The following is a 15,702-nucleotide window of genomic DNA, read 5'->3' on the forward strand; positions in this document are numbered from 1 at the left end:
AACCAGGGAAATTAGGAAAAAAAAAAAAAAAAAAAAAAGACACACACACTATAGAACTAGTAAATGAGTTCAGCAAGGTTGTAGGTATGAGATCAGTATATGAAAATCAATTGTATTTCTATACACTAATGAACAATCCAAAATGAAGTGTTCAAAATTCCATTTCCAATAGCATCAAAAGGAATAAAATAGTTAAGAATAATCTTAACAAAAGACGTGCAAAACATGCATACTGAAAAGCACAAAACATTGTCGAAAGAAATGGAAGAAGACGTAAATAAAAGGGCAATCATCCTATTTTCTTGGTTTGAAAGACTTAACGATGGCAGTACTCCCCATATTAATCTTCAGATTCAACACTATTTCTATCAAAATTTTGGTTGGCCTCCTTTCAGAAATTGAAAAGCTGAGCCTAAAATTCTTGTGGAAGTATAAGAGAACCAGGATAACCAAAATTATCTTGAAAAGAAGAACGAAACTGGGAGACACACACTTCTCAATTTCAAAACTTACTACAAATCTATAGTAATCTAGACCATGTGGTACTGGCATAGGATTGGCATATAGGTAATGGAACTGAATTGAGAATCCATAAATAAACTCTCACATTTATTGTCAACTGATTTTTGATAAGGGTGCCAAGACCATTCAATGGGAAAAGAATAATCTTTTCAACAAATGGTGTTGGGGCAACTAGATAACTTTATGCAGAAGATGAAGTGGGACCTTTTTCTCACACAACATACAAAAATTAATTCAAGTGGATCATAGGCCTAAATGTAAGAGCTAAAACAATAAAACTCTTACAAGAAAATACAGGAGTAAATCTTTGTGACCTTAGGTTAGACAAAGCCTTACTAGATATAACGCCAAAAGCACAAGGGACAAAAGAAAAAATAGGACTTCATCAAAACTAAAATATTTTGTACTTCAAAGGATACCATCAAGAAAGTGAAAAGACAACTTCCAGAATGAGGAGAAATATTTGCAAATTATATATCCAATAAAAGATTTGTATCTAGAAAATATAAAGAACTCTTCCAACTCAAAAATAAAAAGACAGATAACCCAATTAAAAATGGGCAAAAAGTTTGAATGGGCATTTTATTCAAAGGAGATGTAAAAATGTCCAAGAAGTACTTGGAAAGATCCTCAAATCATTAGTCATTATGAAAATGCAAATCAAAATCACGAGATACTCCTCTGTTCCACTCAGATGGCTAAAAAAAGACAAACAATGACAGGTGTTGGCAAGGATGTGGAGGTGAACCATATATTGCTGGTGGGATTGTAAAATTGTTTATTCATTTTGGAAAAATGGTCCAGCAATTTCTTGAAAAGTTAAGCATAGAGTTACCACAGGACTCAATAATTCCATTCTTAGTCATATGCCCAAGAGAAATGACAATAATGTCCACACAAAAACATTTATATGAAGTGTTTATAGTAGCACTTTTCATAATAGACAAAAAGTGAAAACAACCCAAGTGTCCATCAACAGATGAATGGATAAATAAAAGTAGTATATCCATAGAATGCAGTATTATTCAGCCATAAAAAGAAACAAAGTACTGATACATGCTACAGCATACATGAACACTGAAAACTTTATGCTAAGTGAAAGAAACCAGACACAAAAGGCCACATATTATATGTTTTCATTTATGTGAAATATATAGAATAGGCAAATCCACAGAGCAGGTAGATCAGTAGTTGCCAGTGTCTGGGGGTAAGAGAGAATGGGGAGTGAGGTTTCTTTCTGAGGTAATGAAAATACTCTAAAATTAGATAGTGGTGATGGCTGCACAACTCTGTGAACACACTGCGAACTACTAAACAGTACACTTTAAAAGGGACGAATTTTATAGTACGTGGATTATATCTCAATAAAGCTATTATTTTTTAAATGTAAATTGTGTAATTCAAATCTATTTTCTTTTTTTTAAAAAATAAATTTATTAATTTTATTTTTGGCTGCATTGGGTCTTTGCTGCTGTGCGCGGGCTTTCTCTAGTTGCAGCGAGCGGGGGCTACTCTTCGTCTCTGTACGCGGGCTTCTCATTGAGGTGGCTTCTCTTGTTGCGGAGCATGGGCTGTAGGCGCGCGGGCTTCAGTAGTTCTGGCTCGTGGGCTCTGGAGCCCAGGCTCAGTAGTTGCGGCACACGGGCTTAGTTGCTCCACGGCATGTGGGATCTTCCCAGACCAGGGCTCGAACCCTGCACTGGCAGGTGGATTCTTAACCACTGTGCTACCAGGGAAGTCCCCAAATCTATTACCTAAGCTATTCCACACCTTCTTCTCATTCTTAAAGTCCAAAACTTGCCCATGGTCTACACTGTCCTGCCCATGCTTCTGAGCTGTCTTGTTCCACATGTCCCTCTCAGTGTGCTCCAGTCACCCTGACCTGCAATCTGTTATTTGAACACATCTAGCTCTTTTCTGTTGCAGAGTCCTGTCATTTGCTCTTTCTTCTGCCTGGAATGCCCTTCCCTGTTTTGCTCATGGCTTTCTCCACCTCATTCTTTCTCTACCTAAAAGTAATTGTTTCCCATTCTCTACTCTTTATCATATAATGTTGTTTATTTTCTTTATACACTTACAATCCCAAGTTGAGATTATCTTGTTTATCTATGTATTTATTTGTGTATTTGTTTATTGACACCTCAGGCACATCCCCCTAGCATTAGGATATAGCTTTTTCAGGGAGTACCTTTTCTGGCTTGTTCTTCACACATCTCTAATTTGGAGGGAAAAAAGGTTTGTCCAGTAGTTGGTGCTCAGTATGTTTCTTGAACGAATGAATAAATTCTCAACTATAATGACAGGTCTGACTCCAAACTTCTTCTCACAAACAATACATTCGACACAAGGGCCCTCTAATAGGCAGACTTCAGAAATGGTTCCTGAGCAATCAGATGGGCAGTCATGCTTTTCTTCTTAGTGGGATTAGGGAACTCAGAGATGCTGGCCTCTTGCCTTGATTAGGCATTTCATCCATTGAGCCCTACATTCAGATACTCTTTCAGACAGTACGAATACAAAGGTGTGGAGGCTGCCCTTGAGGAGCTCACGTTCTAGGGAAGGGAACAGACCCAAACAATTGTAAAATAATGCAGTAAATGCTACTAGAATGTCACAGAGTGCTAGGGAAATACAGAGTTGAAGGGGTTGATTTTGGGTTGTAGGAAGATGGTGTCAGGGGAAGACTTCACTGAAAAGGTTGAATTTGTGTTTGGCTCCACTGAGGTAAGGGCTCTAGACCAGTGATTTTCAAATTGGGGATGGAGGTGGGATGGTAGGGAAGGTGATTTTGCCCCACGGGTCATATTTGGCAATATCTAGAGACATTTTTATTGTCACAACTGGAGGCAGGGAGAGATACTATTGGCATCTAGCAGGCAGAGACTAGGGATGCTGCTATACATCCTACAGTGCACAGGGCAGCACCAACAAAGAATTATCTTGCCCAAAATGACAGTAGTGCTGAGGGCAAGAAACCCTCATCATGACGATAGTTATCAATTGCTGCTAAAACTGTTAGGTGAGAGGCTGATAGGTAATTTTAGAATGGATGGATCAGGCTGACTACACTGATCATTCTTACCACAAAAAGAGAGAGGTAACCAGTCTTTCTATGTACCCCCTTGTAGTATATGAAATATTCTCACTGAAAGATCAAATCTGAACCTGACCAAGCCTCTAGAGCAGCACTGGCTATGTGAGCTATGTAAGCGACATATGTAATTAAAATTTTTCTAGTTGCCACATTAATCAATAAAAAGGAACAGGTAGAAATTAATTTAATAATATATTTTAGGGGACTTCCCTGGTGGTGCAGTGGTTGAGAGTCCGCCTGCCGATTCAGGGGACACGGGTTCGTGCCCTGGTCTGGGAAGATCCCACATGCCGCGGAGCGGCTGGGCCTGTGAGCCATGGGCGCTGAGCCTGCGCGTCCGGAGCCTGTGCTCCGCAACGGGAGAGGCCACAACAGCGAGAGGCCCGTGTAACGCAAAATAATAATTAATAATAATATATTTTATTCAGCCCCAATATAAACAAGGTGCTGTTATTTCAACATATAATCAATATAAAGATTATTAATGAAATATTTTACTCTTTTGTACTGTTTTTGGAATCTGATGTGTATTTTACACTTACAGAACATCTCCATTCGGACTAACCACATTTCAGGTGCTTAACAGGCACGTGGTGAGTGGCTGCTATTTTGGACAGAGCAACTGTAGAGTTAAACACCAATTTGTAGGACAACTGGAGAACAGAGGACTATGTTATGCACAGTCCAAGGATGCAACCACAAAAGGTCCAGAATACGGGAAATTCTTTAGGACAATGATCTGGTTTCTTTCACTAAAAAAAGTTGCAAGAAAAAGGCAAGGGGAAGTTGGGTGGGGGGAAGCGTTATTGATTTAAAATGACTTATGAAATATACCAATCAGATGGATTATGTGGATCTTGTTTGGATCCTGATTTGAACAAAACAACTGTAAAAAAATATGTTTTGAACACTAGCCATTTTATGGTATTTAAAGAATTACTAATTTTGTTAAGTGTGATACTAGTATTGTGGTCATAGTCAAAATCAGACTATTGTGATTATGATCGAAACCAGACTTCTTTTAAAGGCACATACTGAAATATTTACAGATAAAATAAAACAATGTCTGTGACTTGCCTTACAATAATCCACTGGGGAGGAAGCAATGGGTGTGAGCATAGAGGAAACAAGGTTGGCCGTGAGTTGATAATTCTTGAAAGTGGGTGATGGGTGCATGAGTGGTCACTATACTATTCTCTTTACTTATCTAAATATTTTTTTTAAATAAAGGTTTAAGTAATGATTTTTAAGATGAGCTTGGTTTTGGCAAATATTGCCTGTGGATACGTTTTGCTCTGCTGGGTCCATGCATGTGCCTCTGCCACTTGATAGGGCTTTCCAGAGGGGATGCCTGTCTTCTCCCCTGTTCTTCTACAGCCACCACCTATGGGTGGCACTTTCCAAGAGAGTTGGTGGTTGTGTTACTTATTCTTATTTAGGAATCCTATGTTTTTGAGAAATAAGGCATTCTGGAGATTTTGTATATTCTATCATTGAGATAAGAGCAGCAATTGAAAGTTGGCATAAATGTTTATGTCGGGAACAAAAATAAAAGGTAGAAACAGAGAGAGAATGCTTATATCCCTAACCTTCTGAGACACCATGCCCCTGTTGGACACAGGAGTGGGTTTTTTCCCCTAAAAATTTTACCCATAGGGTATGATTTTAGGTGGTACAAACGTCAGAACTCTTAAACTTTAAAAATATAATTATTTTATATGTAATAAAATAAAAAATTAGCACATCAAACTGATAATTTTATGAATGTTATCGATTGGGGCAGGAGGAAAAAATATAAAACAGTAAGTCAGCTTAAACAAAAATATTAGGTAGAAAATAGTAAAGATGGGACACGGATATGGCATGAGCTCCAAAGATGACTCACAAATTGATGAATTTTGGGAAATGCTGGAAATAGAGATTTTCTTCTCCTAAAAAAAAAAGACATATGGAGAAACAAGCACATAAAACATCTCAGGCTGAGAGATCGTTTTAATCAAGTGATTTTCATTATGTGAGTGACATATTAATTAATATTAATCTCTCTGTCTTGTGCCAAGACATATTTTCCCATATCCTATGTCTCCTAGGGCACATATCTGGTGGGAAAATATAATGAGAGAAAGGATGGGGGCTTTTGTTTTAGGGACTACATGTATTAGGTAAAAAATTCTGAGTCGGGGGAGATAGACCTGTACTATATGACAGACACTCAGTCAGTCCCTTTACTCTTCTTGCCTCATCATCATTCCCAGGCCTGGCACGTGGAAGGAGCTTGGCAAATATTTCTTGAATGAATACATGAATTAGATAAGCTGGGTTTTGGACTAGATCATCTCTGAGGGTTTCCTTCCAGGTATGAAGTACTATGATTTTCAGGATCCATCACAAAAAGCATTTATCTTTCCAACGGAGAGCTTTTCTCCACAAATCGGCCAAGATAGGATTTCCCAGGGCTTAACTGAAATGGTGGGTAAGCAAGCCGAGTGAAACAGATGCCTTTCAGGTGCCGACATATCGTCCTCTGAGTTTAACAACAAAGCAAAGAGCAATCATCATGATCAGTAAGGAGGTGGATGAGACAGTAACTAGGTCTTTTGCCAAATTGCCTTTGTGGATGTCAGAGCCAGCTTCTCTGAAAACAGCCCTTTATTTAAAACATTACTCCAAGCAGAGCTTGTCCCCCACGCCACCCCCTTTTCTCTTACTTGGGCTCTCCTATTTGTCACATATGTGTTCAGTTGCTCTCTTAACATCAGTTTGGGTAACCCTGATGCCAGGGAGATAAGAGAGTCAGCCATTAGGTGTGTGAAGGTCTGATGAAAGTAACATTAACACATCACCATTTGCCTTCGCAGGAGCTCGGGCCAAGAGCAAAAGTCCTCTTGATGTGTCAAATTATAGATAAACACAAGTTTGAAAAACATTCGTGATATAACTGCAAATAAATGCTGGTAACTGGCAGGGTGCTCCGTTTACAAATAGTTCCTGTCAACCAAACAGTAAGAGGATAAACTTGAATGCAACTGACTTCCCAAACATTTGAAAGCACTTTACTAGCAAGGCTCTGAGGCTGCAAGTATAAAACAGAATAATAATTAAGGCTTAAAATGCCATCCAGCCAACAGCTAAGCTGCACAGGGCTATGCCTTGGGATCTGGGGTTTATCATGATGACTCAGCGTCTCATTCCTTGGGCCCCATCCATCTTTTGAAGACTCTGAGTTGTCCACACCCCTGCTTTTGGTTTGGGTTGGCTTGTCCTCTTCAGGTCCCCAGTCTGAGTAGCATGACCCTGGGAACTGACTGGAACAGTTGATACTTAAGAAGAAGGGGTGGTGCATTTCTTCCCTAGTAGGGAGCTTCAGGCCTTGATAAAGCAGCTGTGTCTTGCAGGGGCAAAGTCAACAGAGACACTTGCCTGTGTGTGAGGCTGTTTGGTGATGGTGGTAATGGTAGGAGGAGAAGTGGGGTATACCTCCTTCTGCTCGTTGGCCACTATGAACTTTCATCCATCCATCCATCCATCCATCTATCCATGAGTTAAGAAATATGCATTGAGTTCTTCTGACGTGCCAAGAAAACTGTACCAGACACCGGAATACATTGGGAAGACAAACTTTGGTGCTGGTCTCTGATCTCTATGATACAGTAAAGCTCTGAAAAGGGAAGCCGGAGGTTTGAGTTCAGGTCTGCATTGACACTCTGTTGTGTGCTGTCTCCGGAGCTTCCAATCCACGGCTTGATCAGGCAGTAAATGGATGAATCAGGCAGAGCCAGGACGATGTCACTCTGGAAATTTCATGCCCCATGCTCAATGGATGGTGAGCCCCAGCTCTGGTGAAGTGTTGTTCTGCTGGAAGACAGCACAGTTTTTCAGATTTTCAAGACAAGCAGGAAATCCTGACCTTTAAGATGCAAAATCCCCCCATTTTAAATACTAGTGACTTGGTGTTATAAAACACTGGTCAGGGCAAAATTAAACAAAATCCAGTTTGCAGCCTGTTAGGGAGTGTCCTTCTCAGTTTGTTCATCAGTAAGAGAGAAGTCCTAAATCTGTGGAATCTGATGGTCTGTGTGGTGACTTACAGGCTGCTGTTGGAGCAGGAGGGAGGCTGTCCTGGCAGGGCACTGGTCCCCACCCAATTCCAGCCAGTGGAGTGCTGTTTCTACTGGCATTCCCAGATGTCATTTGAGTTTTCCTTGTCCCCTTAGATCCAAGTTAAATTGCCTAAAATCCACCAATTCCAAGGTACAAACCCTGCCCAAGCTTCGGTGAGTTCCTGGAAGTGGGGGCCTCCTCTATCTCCCAGGCTGCTGCATCACCCCTTGAAATTGTACTGTGCCCAGTCATGGAACTTGACTCTTTCTTTGAATTCCATCAGAAGCTAACTCAATCACCCAAAATATTTATAGACTTTACAGAAGACATTTTTGGTAGGGGTGTGGGCAGGGTTCAGGAAACAGAGAAAGTTTTATTTTGCAAAAAGGCAAATTAACTTCATGTGGAAGGAGCAGACATTATTATTTTTAAGATGCCATTTCACCTATTCCCTGCCTGCTCATGTTTGCTAGTTGTAGAACCTGGTAAATTACCTAGCCTTTCTGTGTTCAGTTTCTCATATGTAAAATGAGGACTATAGTAATATCTACTCACAAGATTGGTTTGAGGATGAAATGAGTTAATATAACTACAATGATTACAACAGGGCCAGGTACGATTGATAGATAGATAGATACATAGATAGATACATAGACAGAGGGAGAGAAAAGGAAGAAAGGAAGGGAGGGAGGGAGGAAGGAAGGAAGGAAGGAGAAGGGAAGGGAAGGGAAGGAAGGAAGAAAGGGAAAGAAAATTAAGCTATTATTATTTTAATTTCTGGGTCCTCTCACTCCCTTCTCCATTCTTTTTGCTCCTCACTTAACTCTCCTCCTCCCATTCAGGAACAAAAACAAAAACTTGCATATGACCCTCCTGTATTCTCAACCAGAATAGTTTGTCTTCTTCCTCCTCTGAGGTCCTGGCTCCTGCTGATGTCATATCCCAAGTACGTTTACCAAGGTGTTTTCCAAACAATAATAATTTCTTCCCTAATAGGGATTAGGGTGTCAAATGTCAAGACAATATTTTTTCAACTTGTTATGTTTATATATACACACAAAGGGTTCCATAGCTTAAAAATAAGTATTAAAAATACTGGCCAGGTCTTCAGGGTGTTTTCAGCCTCTTAAATTCTGTGATTCTGGGGAAATAAAGTTTCTTGGCAGTGTGAGATGCCTGAGTCCATGTCTTCTAGTGATAGATCAGGGGAGAGTACATGTTGGGACACCCAGCCTAGCGAGGTCTCCTCCAGGCACATTCCCAGGAGCTTGGAGATACTGTTGGCCCTTTTCTAAGGAATCAAGGGGGCTGAAGTGCCAGAAGACTAGAACCTAGCACAATATTCAGATAACATGCTTTTCCCCTCAGAGAAAATCATTTTATCCCATAGCTCTCAGAATATTTCTAGCCTCTTCACCCCACCCCATCTCAGGAAAATTCAGTCATACAGATCATATAGATGGAGGAGACCTTTCTCTCAATGAAGAGAAAGTATTATTATAGAGTTTCTCAATCTTACTTTATGTATTAGTGTTGACTTATAGCTACACAAGAAATAAAAAATCCCCAAAAGTCATTATCTTCTCATCCTCCAATAAAGCCAGTAATCATATATGTGTGTGTGTGTGTGTGTATATATGCTTTATAATTTTTTAAAATAAATTTATTTATTTAGTTTTGGCTGCATTGGGTCTTTGTTGCTGCGTGCAGGCTTTCTCTAGTTGCAGCGAGCGGGGGCTACTCTTTGTTACGGTCACGGGCTTCTCATTGCGGTGGCTTCTCTTATTGCGGAGCATGGACTCTAGGCGCACGGGCTTCAGTAGTTGTGGCACTCGGGCCCTAAAGCCCAGGCTCAGTAGTTGTGGCACACGGGTTTAGTTGCTCCACGCCATGCGGGATCTTCCTGGACCAGGGCTCCAACCCGTGTCCCCTGCAGTGGCAGGCGGATTCTTAACCACTGCGCCACCAGGGAAGCCTCTGTATGCTTTATGATTTTTATGAACCATATTTCTATTAGAATATTCATAGAAAATAACACTAAAAATAAAAACCTCCAAATTTTATCTTGGTTTCAAATCTGCCCTATGAGTCCTTCTCTCCTTGCCACTCTTGCCTAGATAAGAGACTGGGAGTCTGATTTTTAAGCTATTGGTTGCTGTCCTTGGCATTTGTCAGAGTGAGAAGTTGATTTTGGAAGCATTATAATAGAAATGGTCTATTGTAGGTTCAGGAAATAGATACTGACAACATTAGAGGAACAGGAAAGGCGTGTTCTACAATCCATTTCACACAGGTGTGTCATGGAAAGAACATAGCCGACTTGGCTTTGAGTTTCAACTCTGACACTCACTGGCTTTGTGATCTTGGTCAAATAAAATTAACCTGTCTGAGCCTAGATTCTTCTTCTGTAATATGGAGTGATGGCATGGGGGCACTGAGCTACAGATGTGACTAGAAATGGCAACCTGGCCACATTTATACCCACAACCTAGCAAGAACATCTAGAATACCAGTTATGGATGTAGACTGCTTAACCTACAGTAAGTTTCGAATACATTTTAAATCCCTTCATCTCTTTCCCATTTATTTGGGTGCCAGAGCCCATATATCTTGTTTAGAACTAATCATTTTTGCTTTGATGATTGAATTTTATTGAAGAGTTCATAGAGTTTAATAGGTGAAAGAGACTTATTAAATGGTCAGGTGACCCAACTCTTCCAGTGGGATTAAAGAAGCTTGCAGATTCAATCAGTATAAAATAAACCATTTGAGGAAAAAAGAAAACTGACACATCTGACTCAAAAGGAGTTGATGTCTTCAGGCACCTGATCGGGGCTAATTATAACACTTGGGTAATACATTTTTGGCACGAGCTTCCTGGCAGTGAAGGCAAAGTGGAAACATGTTGGGTTACTTACTTTTGGTTTTGTGGCAATGGAAAGCATACACATTTTTTCTGTGCAAACTTTTTCCTGGCACCAAACTTAGGCATTTATCATGTGAATCATTGTATAAAGGACACTGTGGGACAGAATGGACAGTACATCCCTCCATGGGTTCTTACAGAATGTATAGTTTTTCATCTGAGTGTTCTAATCTTGAACATTTATGAAGTAAACATTGCATAGTAACTAGGAACCCCCTTTCCGGTACACTGAGAGAGTCTGAAATAAACCAAAAAAGGAATCACTTATGCTGCCCTCCTCCTCACCACTAATCTCTGGAGAAAAATTTTGGAGGCAATTATATTTAGATATTATCTAAAGGCAATCATCATCATTATCATTTAACTACATTTTGTCAAGCACAAGTACATTTCATAAGTATAAGCAAGTTAATTAAGACTTAGTAAGATTAAATAACTCTTCCAAGCTCACACATATCATCCTGGTTTCTAACTACATTTGATTGTGTTTCCTCGAAGCACTGGGTTGAGGAGGATTCTGAGGCCACATTGGATAGCAGTAGGAACAAGTGCCATGACCAGTTCATGATGTTTGTGTGTGATAGGACAGTGAAACTCACCAGCCATGCATTTGCCATCATCGTGGGATTACATTTACCTGCTAGCAAAGCAAATTTCATGGCAGTAATTAGCAGATAAATGTGTTGCCTGTAATTCCTCTACACTTGTTAGTGGAAACATCCCAGAATGACTATTTTTCATTACATACCACTTGGAACTTCAGGATTCCAGGCAGCTGATATATGCAGGTAAGAACAAAACCAACCAAGTGAAAATCCCAATCTCACCCACCCCGCTAAGGAAACCCAAGACTCTAATGCAAATTAGAGTTTTTAATATGAATTAAATGTCTGCATAAGTCAATTTACAAATACATTAACTGTTTTAAAATCTTACTTGTAGCTAATGACTGGGTTTTGTTGTTGTTATATTTAACTAAGTAATATAATCGATTCAGAGTTACAAATTTTGAGGCTCTCTGTGTGGCACTTTGAATGATTCAGCAATTGCAGACTGTATGTAGTGAGTCTGTATCCTAAAGGGCTGTGGTCCCTCAAGATTAAACCTTTATTCCAAGGATGTATGAGACAATGGATCGCCTCAAGGTGCGCTGCTGCTGCTTTTGCCTGCCCAGCCTCTCTACATCTGGTAGTAGAAGCATCTCTTCCTCCATCTCAGAGCATGAGGTTCTGGTAGAGCTGACTCCACCTCCTGGGGTAGGCATGTATCCGTGCTGGCGCTACGTTCCCCCAACTAGTGACTGATGCAGACGCAGGCACATGTTACCAAGTCAGACCAATTAATCCCTACTTAGGACTTTGACAGGAGCAAGAAGGTAAAGACGCTCACTGTCATTGAGTTTCTAGGCTCGTAGAATAAACACCAATAGCTGTAGGTGGACATACTCCCTGAGAATTAATCTAGCCCCCAAGAAAGTACTAGTGGTGAATGGAGAAAGAGGGATTCAGAGCTTGTTCAGAGTTTGTTCACAGGGTTGTGCATCCATCACCACAGTCAATTTTAGAACATTTTTATTACCTAAAAAAGACATCCCACTCTCCTTAGCCATCATCCGGAACCCCTTCAGGTCCTTCCCCCACAGGCCTAGGCAACCACTAGTATACTTTTTCTCTCTGTCCATATTTGCCTATTCTGGACATTTTGTATCAATGGAATCACACAGCATGTGGTCCTTAGTTCTCCTTTAATTAACTTTCATAACTCCCTTTACTTCTTGCAGCCCTTATTAGAATTAAAAAAATTAATGTGTGTAATCATTTGTTTAATGTCTGTCTCTCCATTAGACTGTACATTTCACCAAAGCATGTACTTCATGTATTTTATTCACCCTTGTACCCTCAGTATCTACCTCAATGCCTGTGTGCCACAGAATAGACACAATAATATTTACTCAATGAAAGAATGCATTGATGAATGGACGGTCGAGTGAATAAATTAGATACCTACCCTGCTGTCATCATCAAAATTCATTCAGAAATACTAGTCTACTTAACACAGTGAAAGAACTTGATCTGGTTAACTTCAATACCAGTTCCCCATGTTGGGAAGAAAGAGAAACAAATACCTATTTAGCAAGAGAGAGTGTGGTTACACATGCAGATGTGTAATATTTGTAAATGAGAAGTGGATTGTTTATGTATAGGAGTGGAGAAGGGAGAGACTTGGTAAGCTGGAGCTAAGTTAAAGTAAACTATTTATTGCGCTAACTAAGCTACAGCATGGCCACTGCCAACTGGTCACAACTGCTGTTCCTTTTTATTTTCTTAAAGGCCTCAGTCTCTGCAAGATACGCTCTGAGTAATAGGAATGAAAGTCCTAATGCTCAGAATTTGCTCATGGCATCCTTGACTGTTTAGGGCCTTATTCCATGAGTGTTTAGGTCTGGTTGTTTCCTGTCTGTGCCTGAACCACACAGGGAAAGAATGGGATGGGAGAGAAGTCAGACTCATGCCTTGTCACTTGGGCAAGCAGCTTGTGGAGTGGGAAACACACGTCCCTGCTTGGATGGCTTCTGTACTCTGGGACTTGGCAAAGCTGTTGCTGAAAACACTGAACAAAATAAACTACAGAAGATAGAAGGAATGCAGGAAAAGTCATGAAAAAACAAATTAGTGATTCATAGAGATTACAGTCTAATGGCTACAAGATTTTCCTGGCTTTGATTTGGACTTTTTCAAGAAACCAGTGGCAGTAGAGGCTCCCTTGGTGGTTGGACATGAGAGGGGATTTTCTAGAAATAATGAGTTTCTGTTTGCGGTGTTTGTTTTATTTTTAATAAAGCAAATATTGTTTTTATTCCCTTACTTCTCCACTGAAGATATAAAATCTTTAAGTAATCCCAACTTCTGGATTCTGACGGCATAAAGAATACACACAAACAGATTATTTCAGAGATGGGGCCTTTTTTTTTGTCATTCATGAGCATTTCAAAAATTACGTAAGGGTTGGCTAATGCAAAATGTGGCATCAGCTAGTACAGAGAGATGTGTGTGTGTGTGTATTTATTTGCTTCCTCTCTCATGCCTAGCAAATGCTTGATTAGAAATGCAGTGAGATTAATATTGAATGAATGTCTCTATCTATGATGATCCACAAGATTATAATTGATTTTTTTAAAAAAGATCCAAGTTTCAAACAACGAACTAACAAGGGCTACTTTGGATAAATTCTCACCAGTAGGATATTTAATAATATATTGTTTGGAGTATGTACTCCAAGAATTACTATACAAAGGTCAATGTCTAGCCCAACTTTGCCCAGCAAAGGGACATACACACACCTATCTAGTGTGATAAATAGAAGGAGCCTTGCAGTGTTTCACTTCACCTGCCTGTCCCCCAACCAAATATCTCCCACTTGTTTAACTTTTGCTGTTAAATTCACCATTCATTGCTTATTTCTCTAGATAATTCAGTACCTTCTAAATTCTTCTGATGGTAAAAATCACCTGGGATGCTTGTTAAAATCACAGATTCTAGGTCCCACCAAAGGAAACAGACTCTTAAGACGAATCTCTCTTTTTAATAAATGCCCTAGGTGATTCTATTTTTTTTTGAATTTTATTTATTTTTTTATACAGCAGGATCTTATTAGTTATCCATTTTATACATATTAGTGTATATATGTCAATCCCAATCTCCCAATTCATCACCACCATTTATACAGCAGGATCTTATTAGTTATCCATTTTATACATATTAGTGTATATATGTCAATCCCAATCTCCCAATTCATCACCACCACCCCCCGCCACTTTCCCCCCTTGATGTCCACACGTTTGTTCTCTATATCGGTGTCTCAATTTCTGCCCTACAAACTGGTTCATCAATACCATTTTTCTAGGTTCCACCTATATGCATTACTGTACGATATTTGTTTTTCTCTTTCTGACTTACTTCACTCTGTATGACAGTCTCTAGATCCATCCACCTCTCTACAAATGACCCAATTTCATTCCTTTTATGGCTGAGTAATATTCCATTGTATATATGTGCCACATCTTCTTTATCCAGTCATCTGTCGATGGACATTTAGGTTGCTTCCATGACCTGGCTATTGTAAATAGGGCTGCAATGAACACTGGGGTACATGTGTCTTTTTGAATTATGGTTTTCTCTGGGTATATGCCCAGTAGTGGGATTGCTGGGTCATGTGGTAATTCTATTCTTACGTTCTAAGGAAGCCCCATACTGTTCTCCATAGTGGCTGTATCAATTTACATTCCCACCAACACTGCAAGAGGGTTCCCTTTTCTCCACACCCTCTCCAGCATTTGTTTTTTGTAGACTTTCTAATGATGCCCATTCTAACTGGTATGAGGTGATACCTCATTGTAGTTTTGATTTGCATTTCTCTAATAATTAGTGATGTTGAGCAGCTTTTCATGTGCTTCTTGGCCATCTGTATGTCTTCTTTGGAGAAATGTCTATTTAGGTCTTCTGCCCATTTTTGGATTGGGTTGTTTGTTTTTTTAATATTGAGCTTCATGAGCTGTTTATATATTTTGGAGATTAATCGTTTGTCCATTGATTTGTTTGCAAATATTTTCTCCCATTCTGAGGGTTGTCTTTTCGTCTTGTTTGTAGTTCCCTTTGCTTTGCAAAAGCTTTTAAGTTTCATTAGGTCCCATTTGTTTATTTTTGTTTTTATTTCCTTTAGGAGGTGGATCAGAAAAGATCTTGCTGTGATTTATGTCAAAGAGTGTTCTTCCTATGTTTTCCTCTAAGAGTTTTATAGTGTCCAGTCTTACATTTAGGTCTCTAATCCATTTTGAGTTTATTTTCGTGTATGGTGTTAGGGAGTGTTCTAATTTCATTCTTTTACACGTAGCTGTCCAGTTTTCCCAGCACCACTTATTGAAGAGACTGTCTTTTCTCCATTTTATATCCTTGCCTCCTTTGTCATAGATTAGTTGACCATAGGTGCATGGGTTTGTCTTTGGGGTTTCTATCCTGTTCCATTGATCTATATTTCTGTTTTAGTGCCAGTACCATACTGT

The sequence above is a fragment of the Neophocaena asiaeorientalis genome, unplaced genomic scaffold, assembly GCF_003031525.2.
Source record: "Neophocaena asiaeorientalis asiaeorientalis breed wild unplaced genomic scaffold, Neophocaena_asiaeorientalis_V1.1 scaffold268, whole genome shotgun sequence".
NCBI classification, from domain to species: Eukaryota; Metazoa; Chordata; class Mammalia; order Artiodactyla; family Phocoenidae; genus Neophocaena; species Neophocaena asiaeorientalis.